This window comes from Macaca thibetana, chromosome 7 (genome assembly GCF_024542745.1).
Source record: "Macaca thibetana thibetana isolate TM-01 chromosome 7, ASM2454274v1, whole genome shotgun sequence".
Taxonomy (NCBI): domain Eukaryota; kingdom Metazoa; phylum Chordata; class Mammalia; order Primates; family Cercopithecidae; genus Macaca; species Macaca thibetana.
In genome coordinates this window covers 151,229,865-151,245,022 of record NC_065584.1, presented here as the reverse complement: position 1 = coordinate 151,245,022, position 15,158 = coordinate 151,229,865, and the positions used below count along the sequence as shown (strand labels likewise).

General features: G+C 48.0%; 1 protein-coding gene across 3 annotated transcripts in view; it reads left to right on the top strand.

The window, feature by feature from the left end:
- SNAPC5 (small nuclear RNA activating complex polypeptide 5) overlaps positions 1-15,158 on the top strand; it is a 717,963-nt gene that overhangs the window by 497,064 nt on the left and 205,741 nt on the right. The window lies entirely within an intron of this gene.

Here is a 15,158-nt window from a genome sequence, read left to right as displayed (position 1 = left end):
GGCAGGCTAATAAAAATGGGTGTGCGTGTGTGCCTTCCTGGGTTGAGCCTGAGGAGCAGGGGGCGGCGGATATGTTGGGGTAGCGGATCTTCCGTGACTGCACGAGGGGCTCTACGCTCCTTGCACAAAGTTGGGGGTCGCTCTGCCGGGCCAAACTGGGAACTTAGGGCGCTTTGCGCACGGTGGCTCCAGGCTCGCCCCGAGTGGAGAGATGGAGAGGGTGGTGTAGAGGCGGGGAGTGTCTACTCGCTGGCTCCTCTCGGTCGCCACGGCCCTCCCTCGGAGCGAGGCGGGCCGCCGGCCGGCCGGGCCGCCTCCAGGCTGGGTGCTTCCTCTCCCCTCTCCAGTTTACTCTCCGCACCTCGGAGAGGGCTGTAGGTGAGGGATCACGCTTTCCCTAGCGAGGTTTCCATGCGAAAATTAGGGTGAGTTGGGGGCGGGATCCGGGGCGCGGCGGCAGCAGCCTGACGCCTGGCGCGGGAAGGGTTAAGGCCGCTCCTGCCCCTGGAGCCGGCGCGGCGGGGTACCTCCTCGGGCGCGCTAGCTCGTCCGAGGGTGGCAAAAGTTCAAGCTTGTAAAGTCGGGATTGGTCCCGCGCGGAGGGGAAAAAAGGCCTGGGCCCCCCTCCCCCCCCGGGCGCGGCGCCGATTGGCCAGGCCGCGGGGCCGGCACCGCCCTCTCCCCCCGCTCTCGGCGGCCCCACCCCCGGCGCGGCGCCCCGCCCCTTTCCGGGCAGGAGCCTGGCCCCGCGCTGAATGAAAGAAATTCCGCTACTCTCATTGGCCCGGGGCTGGGCGCCATTCTCCCGCGGTGGCCGCGGGGCGCCGGCGAGCGGGTCTCCCTGGAGGGTGGCCACGCGTGGCTGGTCTGTGGCGTGCGCGGCGGTGCGAATCCTAGGCCGTGCCCAGAGGCTGTGTGCGCTGGGGGAAGGGTGGCATTTGCAAGGAGGATTCAGAACCATTTGCTGAGCTTTACCTGGAGCCAGGTACTGTTCGCGCTGCGCTCTCTGGGAGTGGCGGTTGCTCCCCGAACGAAAGATGGGACTGAGACACTTCCTCACACCCATCTCCTACTTTGGCCAAATTAAAGTAGCGGTCCTAGCCTCATTTTCTTGTTTGAAACCGCGGATAAGGATGCTTGCCCTTCGTGCTTCACAGAACCACGAAGCTCCCTGGAGATTGTGCACGTTAAATGCACAAATCTCAAGCGAACAGCAGGATGAATTTTCACAAGTGAACAAACACACAAGATGTCACCAGCACCCAAAAAGCAATGCACCCCAGAAGCCCGTCTTGTGGCCCCTTTCAGTCACTTTTCGCCCCTGGGGAAATTAATACATCTTCAAATACAAAGAGAAACTCAATGTATTTTCTTTTATCCCCGTGTCTGCTCTTTGTGGATTATCTTTGACTGTGGATTACAATAATAATAGTTCATGCGTATTGAGTCGTTACTATGGGCAAGGCAATGTTCCAGGACTTAGTTAATTCTCACACCACTTAACATAGGTACTATTATTATTAATATATAAGAACTTAGCATAGTTACTATTATCTCCACTTACAGATGAGGAAAACTGAGGCACAGGAACTTACTTGTGTAACATGCCACTAAAACGAGGATGGCATTGACAATGCTAACATGCTGAAACCAGAGAGGCGTGAACCAGCACGCCTGCTCATCCTCTGGCTGGAAGTGGTGTGTAGGTCTGTGTTGCCAGACTGTACTCTTCAGGCAGGGATTTCCAAAATGTGGTTCAAAGGCCCACCCGCTGAATCAAAAGTGTCAGGGGTTGAGGCCCCAGAACAACACTTTGGGGATAGGTATGGTTGTTACCACTATTTTGTTTTTATTTTTTATTTAATGTATTTGTTTTTTTGAGACAGAGCCTTGCTCTGTCCCCAGACTGGAGTGCAGTGGTGTGATCTCAGCTCACTGCAGCCTCTGCTTCCCGGGCTCAAGTGATTCTCGTGCCTCAGCCTCCCAAGTAGTTGGAACTACAAGCATGCACCACCATGCCCCGCTAATTTTTGTATTTTTAGTAGAGATGTGGTTTCACCATGTTGGCGAGGCTGGTCTCGAACTCCTGACCTGCCTGAAGTGATCCGCCTGCCTCAGCCTCCCAAAGTGTTGGGATTATAAGCGTGAGCCACCACGCCTGGCCTGTTACCACCATTTCTTATTTGGTTTTTGAGACGGAGTCTCACTCTGTCCCCAGCCTAGAGTGCAGTGGTGCAATCTTGGCTCACTGCAACCTCCACCTCCCGGGTTCAAGTGATTCTCCTGCCTCAGCACCCCCAGGTAACTGGAACTACAGGCATGCACCACCATGCCTGGCTAATTTTTGCATTTTTAGTAGAGACGGGGTTTTACCATGTTGGCCAGGCTGGTCTCAAACTCCTGACCTGCCTGAAGTGATCCGCCTGCCTTGGCCTCCCAAAGTGTTGGCATTATAGGCACAAGCCACCACGCCCGGCCTGTTACGGCCATTTTATAGATAAAGACACTGAGGCACAAAGGCTTGCCAAAAGTAACTTGCACAAGCTTGTAGTTAGTGGCCGATGCCGGATTAAAACCCAGCCAGTTTGGCTGAAGAAGGGGTATGCTTGTGTAATGGGAAGCAAAGGAAATGAGCCGGCAGGAAGGATTACCTGCAGGTAACCTGCAGGACCTCCTGAGGGCAGGGACGTGTGTGCTTCCACAGATGCTCAGCACGTACAGACCCCTAGGGGCTCCCTTCTCCCCACTTCCACCCCCATGCCTCTCTGAGGTACCATGGCATCCCAATCTGCAGAGTTCCTGGGGGAATGCCCTGAGAGATGCCCCAACAGCCTCAGACCAAGGAGAGATTGAAGTGACCTTTCTGGGGAGACCTGCCTTCTTTGCTGGGCAGTAATGGGCAAAATCTGGCATCATCTCTTGCTCACTGGGAGATGTGGCATCGTTCCTGATGTGCTCAGGAGCGATGCCACCTGAAGCTCACGGAAACCAGAGTCTGGTGGGCCTAAATTCAGTACTGACCCTACTTACCTCCCTCAACTCTACGAGCCTTGGGATTCTCATCTGTGCAGTGGAAATAAGAATCATGCTGGAGGTGATTGACAAAATTAAGTGACAAGAGGACCTAGAAGCAGCCCTCCTTACAGGACCACTGCATCTGAGTGGAGATAATGTCAGGATGGGAAGAGCAGTGACAGTCCTCCTGTCCTTGGATTCCTAGGGCCCATTCAGTCTAGTGCCTGGCATGCGTTGTGGCCACTAGAGGGTGTGTATGGCGGGGCCCAGCAGGGCAGGGACATGCTACAGCCCAAGAGCACCCTCCCTCGAGACTGCCAGACTGGAGAGCAAGCTCCAAATACCTGGGGATGCAGGGAAAAGAGAGGAAAGGAAGAAGGTGGGGTCCCTGATGCTTATCCACAGGTCTCTGCACCCGAGTTACTCACAAATTAACTCACAAGGAACTCTGACCCCCTCAGATTCAAATGTGCCCCCACTCTCTTATTCCAGTATTTTCCCCAAAGAACTCTATGCTTCCCCTTTACTGGGCTTGTCCCAGTTCAAAACCGTACAATCTTTTATCTGTTCTCCTCTACCTTTGGGATGTAAGCTCCACAAGGGATGAGATGGTGAAAGTAGCAGGCCCAGGCCACCCACAGCAGCGTGGAGGCAGTGGAGTCACAGAGAGGCCATTTGATGCCATTCTGCCTGTGCCATTGAAAAGCTATATCACATAAGACAGCACTTGCCCCATTTCTTCTTCCTGCTCCCTAGTTCAATGCCTGTCACATAGTGGGCACTCAATAAATATTTGTAGGGTGGTTGAAATAAAATCCCCCACTTAACTCCATGCTTATCCCTGTGCCAAGCACATCAGTATCTCATCATATCCCCCCAGCAACATAGTGAAGAAGGTTTTATTCTTCCTAGACCCATATTTTTAGAGGAGGAAACACAGAGGTTAAATAATTTGTTACAGATCACACACCAAGTAGGTAGCAGAGTTGAAACTTGAACCCAGAGCTGCCTGAGATGTGTGTGCATCTTCTTAACACCTAGTCCTAGAAAAGAAAACCAGTCCCTTGCCCTTGGGAAATGTCCCACACTACTGGGAAGGTACAAGGCATGAAACAGCAGAAATCATGCAAGGGAAAGGTTACTTCTGGGTGGTGGGAAAGTGGCAGTATTTAGGGGCTACCACTTATGAACAGAGACATCGCAGAGGGGATCAGGGCCACCTCTTGCTATAGGCAGGTGGATTGGCAGGGAGACTGAGTCATCATGACCCACTTCATACGAAACTGATGGATAAACCAGGGTCCCACTTATTAACTCCTATGGCCCAAATTTTGTAGACTAACTATAGGCCCAAGTGGCTAAGTGGTATTGTCTCCCCCTTTGGAGGGTAAATCTGCTTGGTCCACATAGCCCCAAATGGGAGAGTTGGGCACCTGTGGGCAGTAGTAAACAACCCTTCTGAAGCTCTGATGAATGCTCTAGACCCTCTCTCCCTTGGAAAATGCATATGTGAATGAATGGAACTTTGTGTTCATTCATTTAACACAAATTACTGAGCTCCTACTGGGTGCCAGGCCCTCCTCTAGGTGCTAGCCATCCTGCAGTAAGCAAAACACAAACATTCCTAGCTCAAGGAGTCTAAGGGGAAGATCATAATAAAATAACCAGGTAGCCAGTGTATTGAAGGTAAAGGTGCTGAGGTCAAAAATAAAGCAGAGAAGAAGAGAAAGGAATGTTGGGAGATGGCAGTTTGTGGTTTAAAGAAAGTGGTCAGAGAAGGCCTCCCTGAGAAGGTGACATTTGAGCTAGGTATTGCTGGTGGGGGTAGAGTGGGGAGGAAATTAGCTATGATGCTATCTGGGGGAAGAATGTCACAGCCGCAGAGAACAGCAAGTACAAGGGCCCTGAAATAGGAGCAGACCTGGCCCATTCCAGGGCCATCAAAAAAGTGATGAGATCGGAGTAATATTGGGGGCAGATTGTAAGTTCATATAGGCTAGTGTTGGATCTTTGGCTTGTCATCTGAGTGACTTGGGAGCCCCTGGAGGTTCTGGGCAGAGAAGGAATAGGATCTCTCTTCTGTTTCAAGAGCCTCCCTTGAACTGCCTTATGAACTGACTGCAAGGGCGGGGTGGGAGAAGGGCCTGGTAGGAGACTGTGGCAGCGGTCCAGGCCAGAGGCCATGGTGGCTTGGACCAGGGTGAGAGCAGTGGATGTGGGGGAGCAGCAGTTGGATCCCAGACATTTTATATATCCTAAAGATAGAGCCAGCATGATTTGCTGTCACATCTTTGAAAGTATAAAAGAACATCTGAACAGTATACTCATGTCATTGATGCTTAATCTTTTGCTGGTAATAGTAATAATAATATAAGGAGGTTGTTTGGAAGATCAAAATGCTTAGCGCAGTGTCTGGCATCTAGTAAGGGCTCAATCAAAAGTAGTTTTTATTAGTGAAATGAGCATGGAGTCAGTCATTACCAAGTTAAGCCTCTGAACTAATAGCAACCCTGCAAACTATTTAGCCTCTGTGATTCTCAGTTCCCTCACCTGTAAAGTGTACCAACTTGACCAAGGTGGGAGTTAAATGAATAAAGTTCTGGCACACTGTAGGACTCAGCAGCTCAATAAGCTGATTAATAAGGTTATTACCTCATATGGTCATTGTGAGAGTTGACCGAGATAATATGTACAAAGCATTTAGAGCTGCCACTGTTATTCTGCTCCTTGTGTACCCACAGGGGAGGGCAATGTCCTGGGCATTGTCAGCCTTCAAAAATATTGCATGGATGAATGAATGAATGAATGGATGGATGAAGGCATGAATGAGCAAAGTGCAGTGAGTTTCATGGTTGTTAAAAGGGATGGAGGCAGTTGTACAGAGGCCAGGGTGAGCACTGTCAGCCTGCATTACCTAAATCCATCCTCCTCAAACTGGGCTAATGTGGGGCCTTTTGGAATCAAGGGATTTTTCTGGAGAGCTTACTTCATTCACAGATGTTGGGGACATTTATTTATTTTATTTTATTTTATTTTATTTTATTTTATTTTATTTTATTTTATTTTTGATACGGAGTTTCACTCTTGTCGCCCAGGTTGGAGTGGAGTGGCATGATCTCAGCTCACTGCAGCATCCGCCTTCTGGGTTCAAGTGATTCTCCTGCCTCAGCCTCTCGAGTAGCTGGGATTATAGGTGCCCCCACCATGCCCAGCTAATTTTTTGTATTTTTAGTAGAGACGGGTTTTGCCATGTTGGCCAGGCTGGTCTCGAACTCCTGACCTCAGGTGAACCACTGGCCTTGGCCTTCCAAAGTGCTGGGATTACAGGCATGAGCCACCGAGGCCGGCCCGGAAATTTATTTTTTGTATTACATTTGTAGTATATTTGATCTTTAATATTCAAGCTAACCCAGATAGAGGGAATAGAATGCACAGTTCTCATGAGTTCTGAACAGGGATGGGAGACTTCTGAAGCATGTCATGGTCACTGTGAGCAGCATCAGACCCTGACCCCAGACTGATCACAGACCTGACCTCGCCCTCCTGGAGGAGGTTCGCTTTTCTAACCTTCGGGGGATTGTAGAAGCCCTCAGTTGAGAAACGATAACCAGAGATGTGTCACATTTTGGTGCTCGGCTATAATTCAACAGAGCATTTCTACTGGGCACTTACTATGGACCAAAGGCAGTTAGTGCAGGGAGCCCTGCCCTTCAGGTACTAGGAGTTTATTTGAAAAAATGTCTGCATTCAATCACTCTTTTATAACATGGCCAGAGACAGCCTTCCAGCAGTCCTCTCTGACTATCAGACTTCCTGATTGAGAATGCTTTAGTGGATCCCCCTGGCTAACAAGCTAAAGAGTAACCTCCCAGCCCTGTTAGGAGCAGGTCCCACTCCATCTCCCTGCCACTCCACTACATGAATCCTGAACAAGTGAGGGCTGCTCTCTGGAACACCCCAAAGTGCCCCACCTGCTCTCTAATATCCCAGACTTTGCACTTGCTGGTCCATCTGCCTGGAATGTCCTTCCTCCCTTTCCTCTGGGCAAATTTTTTCCCCCTTTCTCCCCAGTGACTAGCCCAAGGCTATCTTCCTTGCACTGCCCTGGCATTTTACATTCCTACTTCCTAGGGCTGGAGATGATTTGTCCACCTTGGAGAGACCCTCAAGAGCAAAGCCTGAGTCCTCATCTCTGCACCCCTAACCCAGCACCCAGGAGGTGCTCTGTTTTAGGGAGAGGAGACAGATCTTAACTTTTGATAGATATCAAAAGTTAAACTGGGTACTCCAGAGAAGTTGTACCAATTCCCCCCCGCCCCTTGCAGCAATGCCCATATGTTGACCCTGCAATTCCAATTTATACATATACGATAGCGATGTGCTTGCATATGACTGAAATGATACCTGTACATGGTCATGTATTGTATAACTGAAAGCGGGGAGTTAGGCTCCATAAGGTTACTTTATAGCAAAAAGAGATTGGAAACAACCTTAACTTTATCAATACAAGATAAAGAAATTAGCAGTAGTTAAAGAAATTAAGGTATATCACCCAACTGTTGAAGAAGAAGGAGGGGGGCCCCCTGTATAAAAAGATCAACACAGGCCAGGTGCGGTGTCTCATGCCTGTAATCCCAGCACTGTGGGAGGTTGAGGCGGGCAGATCACCTGAGGTCAGGAGTTCGAGACTAGCCAGGCCAACATGGTGAAACCCCATCTCTACCAAAAATACAAAAATTAGCCGGGCGTGGTGGCGCATGTCTATAATCCCAGCTACTTGGGAGGCTGAGGCAGGAGAATCTCTTGAATCCAGGAGGCAGAGGTTACAGTGAGCCAAGATCACTCCATTGCACTCCAGCCTGGGTGACAAGAGTGAAACTCCCTCTCAAAAAAAAAAAAAGATCAAGACATTAACTAACAACGATGTATACAGTGTGCTACAATTTGCTTGAAATGTTTAAAAGCATAAAGGCTTGTATACACAGAAATGTTGGAAAGATACATGATAAGCTGGTATAAATGGTTGCTTCTGGGGAAGGAAACCAGAAGACTGGAAAGCTGGGTGAATAAACTCTTCAACCCGTACCCATCTGGTTTTTTGTTTGCTTGCTTATTTTTATTCTAATAAATAGGTAATACTTGAACTTGGTACAAAATATAAGAGAGACCAAAGATTCAGTACAAAAGAGACCTCTCTCCTGCCCTCAGCCTTCTTGGTATATATCCTTCCGTACCTCCTGAATTTTTGCACCATGAGCTGAATTACCCATTCAAAAACAATTAAATCAGGGCCAGGTACAGTGGTAATCCCAGCTACTCAGGAGGCTGAGGCATGAGGATTGCTTAAAGCCAGGAGTTTGAGGCCAAAATGTGCCCTGACCATGCCTATGAAGAACCACTGCACTCCAGCCTGGCAACATAGTGAGACCCTGTCTCCAACCTCAAACAAACACACATACACACACACACACACACACACGTATTTTAAAATAATAAATATATTATTAAAATAGTAAATATTTGTTGAAGAAAGGAAGAAATCAACAAAATAATTGTTGATTAAATCATTAAGTACATAAAACAATTCAGTAACCTGCAAAGCAGAACACTGACTAACTGACAAATGAAACGACAAAACCAAGAAGAGATCTAAGTAAGAACTGCCGACAGTCAGAACATGCATCCTGTCTTGTCTTGCTTTTAGTTTCCTGTGTGTACATCTCCTCTTCCTAGGCAGACCAGGACAGGCTTTATGCTCTTATTTACTTCCCAGAATGAGGCACACAGAAAGTGTGTAATAAACATTCCTTGCTTAATTCCCACTAGCCTGAGCCGTGCTCTGGAAGGGGCTGAAGGACATAGTCACCAGTGCCCTCCAGGGTATTATGACTTCCATGGGCCTTAGACACTGTCTTCACAGGCCCCTTCTCCCATGCCACTTTTAAAAAATATATTTCACTAGTGTATTGGCATCAAGACAAATGAAATCCAGGCTGGATTAGTTGTTATATATTTATTACTACCATTATTATTGCTTTAAATACAATTAAAATTAAAACATTTTGTAGTCCCCCTAAGATATCATGGGCCCTAGGCCCTGGACCTGCTGTACCTAATGGATAAGCCAGCCCTGGGCCTGTACCTTGGGCAATTGTATTCAGTAAACAGGCACTGCTTCTAGGAGCAGCCTGGCTCAGGGAAATACACATTGGCTTCGGAGCCATGAAGACCTGGATTTGGTCCCAGCTCCAGCACTTATCCTCTGGACCACTGTAAAGCAATCACTAAGGCTTCTTGAGCTCAGCATCCTCCCTGCTAAAACGCAGGGTTGCCCTGAGGATTAGAAATAATGTATGATGCTTAATAACGCCCATTACTACTGGTTGATTTGTCCCCAAAATGGAAGGGGTGCACTGGAGGTGGGCCAGGTACATGGTTGGCGTTGAGAACACTGACCACAGCCAGGAGTCCCAGCCCCTTCAGAGGGAGAGGTGGAAGGTAGTGGTGGGAGGTGCATTCACTTGGCATTCTCTTAGTATAAGTCTGGAGCAGATAAGGAAAGATTAGAATTCAGAATCAAGTCTCTGCTCAGCGGGTCTCAGTTTTGGCTGTGTATTAGAGTCACCTGAGAGTTTTAAAAAACTACTGAAGCCCAGTCCCCATTCCAAACCAATTTAATCAGAATATTTGGTGTGGGGCCCAAGTGTGTTGGTTATTTTTGCTTTTTTAGCTCCCTGAGGTCATTCTAGTATGGGGCAGGGCCCAAGATCTCCATGGCTATACCTGTGGATGGAAGGGGTGAGCTGGAGAGTGGATCTGTCTTGTCTGGCAAACAACTTCTCACCTCAACCACTTCTTTTTTTTTTTTTTTTTTTTTTTTTTTCGTTGAGACGGAGTCTCACTCTGTCACCCAGGCTGGAGTGCAGTGGCCGGATCTCAGCTCACTGCAAGCTCTGCCTCCCGGGTCTACGCCATTCTCCTGCCTCAGCCTCCCAAGTAGCTGGGACTACAGGCGCCCGCCACCTCGCCCAGCTAGGTTTTTGTATTTTTTTTTTTTTTTTTTTAGTAGAGACGGGGTTTCACTGTGTTAGCCAGGATGGTCTCAATCTCCTGACCTTGTGATCCGCCCATCTCGGCCTCCCAAAGTGCTGGGATTACAGGCTTGAGCCACCGCGCCCGGCCATCCCTCAACCACTTCTAAGACCATGAATTATTGGTGGCTGCCTGAGTGGATTGAAAGTGGGCAAACATCAGTTGTAGGAAGCCCTTACAAGACCCTGTGCCCAACAAAGTATTATTTTCTTAAAGACAGCTTCCCATACTGCAGTTTCAGGCTGCATCCAGCCTGGATCGACCCCTGCGGGTGCTGCTTTCAACCCAAAACCTTTCTGGGCCCCCAGATAAAAGGGACCAGAGCATGCCCCACCCCCCAACAGAGGAGTAACTAAGAAGACACAGGACTTATCCCAGGAAGCATTGGGTGGGTTTCTGCAAGGGTGGACCACAGGCGCCTCTACCTGAAGGCCTGGGTATAGCTAACCTGTTGACTCCTAGGCCATCCCAGGCCCACTCAACCAGCATCTCTGGGTTAGGCCAGAGGTTGCAGTTTTTACCTGCTCCTGTGGGGATTCTTACACACAGTAACATTTTTGAGTTAAGAAAGGATGCACATTTGGATCTGGAAAAAGGTTAAATTGTATATACATTTCTATCTGGAAAAAGGTTAAATAGTATATACATTTTGATCTGGAAAAAGGTTAAATTGTATATACATATGTAAAAAAATCATCAAGGTTTACATTTAAGATGTATACTTTACACACCAGACACAAAAGACAAAAGAGAATCTACCTACCAGGAGTCTGCAGCTTTGGGAAGGAGAATAAGGAGAGGCTGCCTGGAAGAGGGGCTCTTTGAGCTGGGCCTAGATCGGCAGAAAAACAGAAAGACAGAGGGAGTTGGGAGGTTCAAGAAGAAGATACTTCTGTAGCAATAGCAGTGGAGAAGGGGGGTGGAAATGGAGGCAGGGTTGGTTCTGGGGCCTTGTCAGGCAACTGCCTCATCCCCACCCAGGAGCAGGGTGTCCTCAGAGGACCAGGGCCTGTGTGGTCAGCAAAGGTAGCCCATGTAAACTCCCAACTTGCCTGCAAGTGCATCCAGGTCATTCTCCCCAACAAGACAGCATTGTTTGGGGTTCCAATGCAGGGCAAGAAAAACAGAGAGCCCAATTGTCCCTGTCATCATGGGTATATAATTTATAATAATGTCAGCTATTAAAGGATTTTTAGTAATTAACTGACAGTGGTGTGCTATTTCACTGCATTTTTGCCTGCCATAATGATCTTGAACTTTGCAAGGCAGTTTTGAACTTGCTCAAAATAAGCCCTGAATACAAAGAAGGGTGAGATAATTCCAAATGAGGGGTAAGAGGGGTTGGACAAAACAGGGCTGTCCTCCTCCCAGGAAGAGGGATGCACTGTGCAGAGCCAGGGAGGCTGAGGCCCCCCGTCTTTCCAGGGAGCTACCCACCCAGTAAAGTGCCTGCCAGGCCAGAGTGGTCAGTAAAGCAAGTCAGCCGTTTCATGATAATGTGGTAAGTTGAATGTTTTCAACATAACTTATTTGCATGATACACAGCTAGGAATATTTTTCCCTTCCCCAAAGAAATATGCTTCCTTTTTTGCTTTTCCTGAAATATATAACTCTCTTGGTATATCCTTTGCTCTTTTGATTTTTAACAGAGACATAAGAATAGGAAATATTTCTTTCTCCTCTTAGTTTCACTTAAAAAAAAAAAAAAAAGCCAACATAAGCCCAAAGATGAATCGTAACTGACACTGAGTACTAGAAAGGTATTAAGCCGACCAGGTGCGGTGGCTCACGCCTGTAATCCCAGCACTTTGGGAGGCCAAGGTGGGTGGATCACGAAGTCAGGGGATCAAGACCATCCTGGCTAAAACGGTGAAACCCCCGTCTCTACTAAAAATACAAAAACTTAGCTGGATGTTGTGGTGGGTGCCTGTAGTCCCAGCTACTCAGGAGGCTGAGGCAGGAGAATGGCGTGAACCTGGGAGGCAGAGCTTGCAGTGAACGAAGATTGCACCACTGCACTCCAGCCAGGCGACAGAGCGAGACTCATCTCAAAAAAAAAAAGAAAGAAAGAAAGGTATAAAGCCATGGTGAGCTCAGGCCCAGCGTTAGTGAAGCATATGCTTCTCCACAATCAGGACTGCAGGCCCAAGGCAGAGACAACCTCAGTTGACAACCTCAATTCTCCCTTTTCTCCTTAATAGCAGAATGATTATTCTTATTTAAATTATTTTTAACTGGGCAAATTTTGTCCTGGAAAAAAAGACTACCTTGGCCTGAGCACAGTCACATAACTACCCCTTCTCTCTCCCTTGCACTCAGTGTAGCCATGTGACTCTTTCTGGCCAATAAGATGTAAAGAGAAGCATTGTGTGAGACTTCTGGAAAGACTGCATAAAGGCTGCTGATTCAGCCGAGAAGCACCTTTTTTTGCCTTCAACCTTTCCTTCTTTGGCCTAGGTTATAGATGTGACAGCTGGAGCCCTGGAAGTCATCAGGGACCATGAAGCGACCTTTGCAGAGAAAAGCCATACACTGGGCTGGGCACCGTGGCTCATATCTGTAATCCCAGCACCTTGGGAGGCCGAGGTGGGTGGATCACCTGAGGTCAGGAGTTCGAGACCATCCTGGGCAACATGGTGAAACCCTGTCTCTACTAAAAATGCAAAAATTAGCTGCACGTGGTGGCGCGCACCTGTAATCCCAGCTACTCAGGAGGCTGAGACAGGAGAATTGCTTGAACCCAGGAGGGAGAGGTTGCAGTGAGCCGAGATTATGCCTGGGTGACAGAGCGGGACTCCATCTCAACGACGACAAAAAAAGAAGCCATACACTGAAGATGGAAGAACAGAAAGAGAGAGGAGCATAAGTCCCTGATGGCTTTTTGAGTCTCCCATGCCAGGCCTGGGCTGTCTATTAATCTTCTGACTTCTTTTATATGAGAAGGAAGCATCCATCTCATTTAAGCTACTGCTATTTTGAGTTTTTCTGTTATAACTGGCCCAACTTAATCCATGTCAGAGTAATGGGGCTCACTGCAATGGACTGAATGTTTGTGCCCCTGCAAAACTCACATGTTGAAACCTAATCACCAATGTGATGATATTAGGAGGTGGAGCAGTGGGAGGTGATTAGGTCACGAGGGTAGAGCCCTCTTGAATGGGATTAGTGACCTTATAAAGAAGGCTCCAGAGACCTCCCTCCACCTTCTGTCAAGTAAGGACACAGCAAAAAGACAACCATCTGTGAACCAAGAAGGACCTCACCAGACCCCAAATCTGCTGGTGCTTTGATCTTGGACTTCCCAGATCTGTGAGAAATTAATTTCTGCTGTTTATAAACCACCTCTATGGTATTTTATTATAGCAGCCTGAATGGACTAAGATACTCTCTGTCACCTAATAGTCCAAATTTCAAATGTAGCCAGGTATACAGATTTGTATATGACATATTATGATGTCAAAAATGTTAGAAACCACATAAAAATATTTAAAACACTGAGCAGGCCAAACAAACCATGTCTGTGAGCTGCATTCAGCCCAAGTGGCCCTCTGGCCTATACCATGAATGGTGGTGATTAGGCCTGTTAAAAACAGCCAGTCCTGGCTGGGCACGGTGGCTCACGCCTGTAATCCCAGCGCTTTGGGAGGCTGACGCGGGCCGATCACGAGGTCAAGAGATCGAGACCATCCTGGCCAACATGGTGAAACCCCGTCTCTACTAAAAATACAAAAATTAGCTGGGCATCGTGGTACATGACTGTACTCCCAGCTACTCAGGAGGCTGAGGCAGGAGAATTGCTTGAACCTGGGAGGCGGAGGTTGCAGTGAGCCAAGATCGCGCCACTGTACTCCAGCCTGGCAACAGAGTGAGACTCTGTCTCAAAAATAAGAATAATAATAATAAAGAAAACAGCCAGTCCTGTCATTTCTGTAAGGATGGTACTTCCCCATCCACTTGAACTTAAGTGTGACCATATAATTTGTTTTGACTGATGAAATATGAGCAGAAAGGATGAGCAGAAGGGATGTAAGACATTTCTGGGCAGACAACTTCAGAACCAATGTGGGGTTTGTCACATCCTCTTTTCTCTACAGCCACCATTATAAAAGTATGTCAACGTGGAGCTTCCTTCAGCTGGATCTTCGAGTAACTTGGAAGAACAGAGCACCTTGGTAACCTGTCTTATAGTGCATAAACAAGAAATAAACATGTTTGTTGGAAAGCCGCTGGGACTAGAGGGGTGTTTGTTACCACAGCATTACCTAGCTTATCCTGACTGACCTGCCATCTTGCATCCTGGATATTATCACTGGAATTGCACAAAACCCTCCCTTGGGTTTTTTTCTGTGGGTAAAATGTCCCCCTCTTTCTAGCCCTCCTACTCATTCTTTTTTCCATGCATTATTTCACTCTTTCACACATTCATATGTCAGAGGCATGGGAGGAGGCTTCTAGGTGGCAAGTCAAGCCCCTGCTCTCAGGGAGCTCACATGCCTCATCTGATTGAGTGGTCTTCCCTTATGGATCCTTGTGGACCCTTCCCAGCCTCCCTCAACCAACCTAGCCATGAGTGGGGAACAGAGCAGGTGGGGTGGAGTCCTTTGAGGACAGCCTCTTAGGACTAGGATTTGTGTCAGGGTTGGGTTTTTGTTTTTGTTTTTTAATTTAATTCAACTCTTACCACTTCTAGTTAGAAAATCAATGCTCAGAGAGGTTAACTAACTTGCCCAGTGTTACACAGTTAGGAAGCAGAGCCCTGGACTTGAAGCCACTTCTGACGACTTGCCAGGCCTGTGCACCCTGACTACCCTATACTACCTGCCTCTACAGAAGCCTCTCGACCGGGGTCAGTACCATCCTCAAACACCATTGGTAGCTCTGAGGCCCCACAACAGCTAAATGCACAGGCTCTGGAGACAGACTGCCTGGGGTCAAAGCCCAGCTCTGCCCTCTCATACCTGTATTACTGTAGGCAAATTAACCTCAGTTTCCTCATCTGTAAAATGGAGGTAATACTGGAGTCTATTTGAGCCAATATAAATAAGGTGCTT